Genomic DNA, 4,543 nt, shown 5'->3' with positions numbered 1-4,543 from the left:
CACCTGTTTTCCTTGGTACGTCACCACTGCTTTTTCATATTTCCAGGGCACAGCCCTGCTGTCAAGCATTGGCAGTTGGACCACCGGCTTTATGGTCACCCGTTCTCCACATACCCCTTTCAACATGACTGCCGGTGTGGGCAGGATCCCTGGTATTACCAACTTGCTTGGCTCGGGTTTGCTTGCTATGACGGACGGGCTCTTCCCCCATATTACTACCGGCTTGACGCCTTCTCCCTGCGACTGTACATTTGTTCCTCCACTGGTTAAGACTTCTTTTGGGGCAGCTTGGATCATCATCACTGTTTGTGAGGGTTTTCTTAATTCTCCTCCCTCACACACCAACTCAATCATGTGAGTTTCGTGGTGCGCTGGCAGTGGGTTTTGGTTGATGTTAGGAGCCTCCGGTGTCTGGACCTCGATCTTATTGGTGTCAATAAGATCCTGTATGGCATGCCTTAACTTCCAGCACTTCTCGGTATCGTGCCCGAGCATCCCTGAACAGTATTCACAACTGATTGAACGATCCAAATTCTGAGGCGGGGGATTTGGTTCCCGAGTATGGACAGGACTAACCAAACCCAATTGCCGCAGCTTGTGGAACACAGCGGTGTAGGTTTCTCCCAGTTCGGTGAAGGTTCTTTGCTTCCGCAACCTGTCATTTCTGGCATCTGGATTTCCCCGGAAACCTGCCCCTGAAGGATTTCTATATGCCCTTGGTGGAGGGTAAGTGTTTTGTGGTGGTGCATATATGTTCTGGGGAGCCGGTGCGCGCCATTGTGGGCGAACCGGAGGCTGAGTGTATACCTGGGCTTGGTGTACGGAACAATGTGGTTCTCGAGGTGGATAGAAATTTTGTGGTGGGTTGTATGGGTAGTTTGACCTGTGAGGCCTGGGTTGGTTGTAGTGCGGCCTGCCAGCCCTGGACCAACTGCCTGCCTCGATCGTGGCAACCTCTTCTTTCTTTCTTCTTAGCGCACCTCCCGTGCCGCTTTGAATAGCCTGGGTTGTGGCCTTAAGTGCCGAATAGTTTAAGATCTTGTCCGACCTCAAACCTTCTTCTATCATGACCCCTATTTTGACCACCTCGTTGAAAGATTTTCCAACCGTTGTCACCAAGTGACCAAAGTAGGTTGGATCCAATGTCTGCAAAAAGTAGTCTACCATCTCTCCCTCTCTCATGGGAGGATCGACCCTAGCTGCTTGTTCTCTCCAGCGGAACCCGAACTCGCGAAAACTTTCCCCGGGTTTCTTCCCAGTTCTCAATAACGTGAGACGGTCAGGGACTATCTCCAGGTTGTACTGGAAATGACCTGCAAAAGCCTGCGCCAGATCATCCCACGTGTACCACCTGCTGAAATCTTGCCTGGTATACCATTCCAGTGCAGATCCACTCAGACTTTGGCCGAAATAAGCTATCAAAAGCTCATCCTTGCCTCCTGCCCCTCTCATTTTGCTACAGAATCCCCGCAAATGTGCCATGGGATCACCGTGCCCTTCATATAAATCAAACTTGGGCATCTTGAACCCAGCCGGGAGTTGGACATTTGGGAAAGGGCACAGATCTTTGTATGCCACGCTGACTTGATTGCCCAGCCCGTGCAAGTTCCTGAAGGATTGCTCCAGGCTTTTGAACTTTCTTAACACTTCATCCTGTTCAGGGGCCTTAACCGGCTTCTCAACCTCTGCCGGTACTTCCAGATGGGGATTGTAAGCCTGTGGTTCGGGTGCATGGAATGTAGGCTCAGGGGGATAGTATTGTGTATCGTGAGCCTGAAACAATGGCTCACTGGTCGTTCGCTGCAAAGGGGCTGATGCAGGTCCCACAAAAATGGGAATATTGGGTGTTGGGAGAGGTTGATGGGGTGGTGGAGCTTGGGAATCATGAGGGCTTCTTTCTTGATGATAGAGGGGATTTGGGCGGCTTGTGGAAGGGCCAGAGTGAGGGTACTCCGGCATGTGTCCCAGTGTCTCAGGGCTCTTTTGTGTTTTGGCCAGGGCTAGCTGCATTGCATGCATCTCTAGTCCCATCCTTTCAATCTTTTCCATTGCCTCTTTTAGCAACTGGCTCATCGGCCTTTCTTCCTCATTACTATTCTCTGAAGTAGTCATGCTTGTTGCTACCGGTCCTTTGGATCTGGTTTGGTATGAATGTGTTGCCAGAATTCTTTAACAACTAACTGTCTGGTATCAGACAACAACAAATTTTGTTAGTGTTAGAGCTTAACAGATTTGATCATAACACATAGAGGATGCAATGCACCTAGGCAGTTAACCGTTTCTACATGCTTTGCTTCAAACCACATGCGTCATCCCGACTTGTTCATTCGTCTCTTTTAAAGTATTTTGCGAAACTCTGCGTTTTATTTTATTTACATTTTCTTTTCTTTATTTATTAAAAGCGGTCGAATCTTATGGGGATTGCCTACGTATCACGTCCCCGCGTGAATCAGACCAGGCGTAGTTCTGCCCCAAAGTAAAGACACATAGAAATTCTTCCGGAGTCACTTAATTTCATTATCAAAATTTGCTATTACACATTGCTTCAAACAAAATAGCCACAGTACAGACTCCACGGTTCTTTGACCCTATTTGATTGAAGGAAAAATGGAAAACAATATATGGGAAAACATCAAAGCTCAACTAAAACAAGACTCGACCAGAGGTTAATTTTCCAACTTAGGGACCCGCGAGGCATCGTTCGGCCTTTTCGCGGTTCTAGGTGCGAGATCCCTTTCGAGCTGCTCCAACTCGTGCATGGTCTGTTTGACATAACCCATCACTACTGGGAGAACGGTAACGCAGGTCATGTTTTCACACCGTCGACACCTTCTGATGATGGCATGGGCAATGGCCCTGATCTTGTCTCTGGTTTTTTTCTTCTCTATGAGTAGGTGTCTTATCTGATCACTGCACGTCTTGAATACCTGTGAGTCCTGTATATGCTGATCCCTCAGCTGTCGCACTTCTTCCTTCATTTGGGCCAACAAGTCGTAACAGTATCTACTCTCCGATTGGAAATCCCCGGCCTGCTTAACTGCTTTAAACTCAAGTGTAGCCATCTCCCTCTTTATTTTGGCCACAGTCTTCTCGTGGTCACGTTTCAATTGGTTCAAACATCGGCGATGCTGATCTACTCTTGTTCCCCACCGTGCCTTGAACTCTGTCATGACCTTTTCGGATTCTTCTAACCTGTCTCGCCATTCCGTGATCTCTCTTTTCAAACCCTTTATCAACCGCTGGTCTGATCGACTTCTGGGCTGCTCATCGAGAGACAATCTCAATTTTTGGACTTGGGCCTTAAGCTCTTCATTCTCTTGGATCAATCTATTCTTTTCGCTTTCGATCCGCCGCGATTTGTACGCTGTTATCGAATTTCAGACTGTCCATTTGTAGCTTCAAATCGCCAATCTCTGCCCGATAACCCTTCTCTTTTGCTAACCAGTTCCATTGCCCTTGGGATGATTCTACGAAATCTTTGAGATGCGGCCTCTTAGCCGGTCTTTCGTAGGACAGGCTACCTCTAAACCAAGCGTGATATTCTGGGGCGACTTCCCCTTTTGCCGTATCAATCACACAAGTGTTTGCTGTCAGATGTTGGCATTCACTCCAGATTTGGCGAACTTCTTCTTCAGGGAAATGACCGTTCGGACTGATTTCAATCACTTGGGTACTCAAATCTTCATCTTTCGGTACCACTTGGTACCTCCCAAGTTGCCTCAAAACCCGATACGGTGCATAGGGTTGGATACTTTTCAGTCCCATCAACAGAAAGTGAGGCCGGGTTGCCGGCATGTATATGATTTCCTCGATAGGTGACCATCCGAGTGTCCATTGGATTTGGCTGGCAGTGAGAGTTCGGAGAAATGCGGTCCATGATGTGACTCCCTCAGGTAAATTGAGCCCTTTGATTCTCGTGTAGAATTCTCCAATACAAGTTTTCTCTGGCGAACCATAACCCAAAAGTGAGGAGCGATGGCATAAATGATCGGTCATCCACATTTGCAACAGTAGGTTACATCCTTCGAAAAAGTCGCCCCTGGCTCGACAAGCAGTGAGAGCCCGGAAAATGTCAGCCATAATCATAGGCGCCAGAGTACTTTTATCTTGGGTAAGCAAAGTATTGACGACCCCGGTTATCTTTAGATCAATGTTTCCATCTTTCCTAGGGAACACTATAAGACCCAGAAAGGCTGTCATAAAAGCCACTAGCCTGTGTTCGTCCCACTTTTGTCGGTTGCCTCTACTGCATAGTTTGAAATCCGGCTTATTGAACCCGCCCACGTGGCCGTATCTAGCATATATGAGGTGGAGACTGCAGAATCCTTTGGCAAGATCTGGATGGTGGAATGTCCGAGGTATTTTTAGGAAATCCAGAAACCTGTGTACCGTGACAGCTCTAGGTGCAATCAAGTATTTGAACCTAAAAGGGGCTTCATCAATCCCGATGTACCCTGCTATTTCTTCCAACGTCGGGGTGAGCTCGAAGTCCGAAAAATGGAACACGTTGTGTGCGGAATCCCAACAAGTGACCAATGATCTG

The sequence above is a fragment of the Nicotiana sylvestris genome, chromosome 8 (assembly GCF_000393655.2).
Source record: "Nicotiana sylvestris chromosome 8, ASM39365v2, whole genome shotgun sequence".
Taxonomy (NCBI): Eukaryota; Viridiplantae; Streptophyta; class Magnoliopsida; order Solanales; family Solanaceae; genus Nicotiana; species Nicotiana sylvestris.
Note: the sequence above shows the minus strand (reverse complement) of the source record.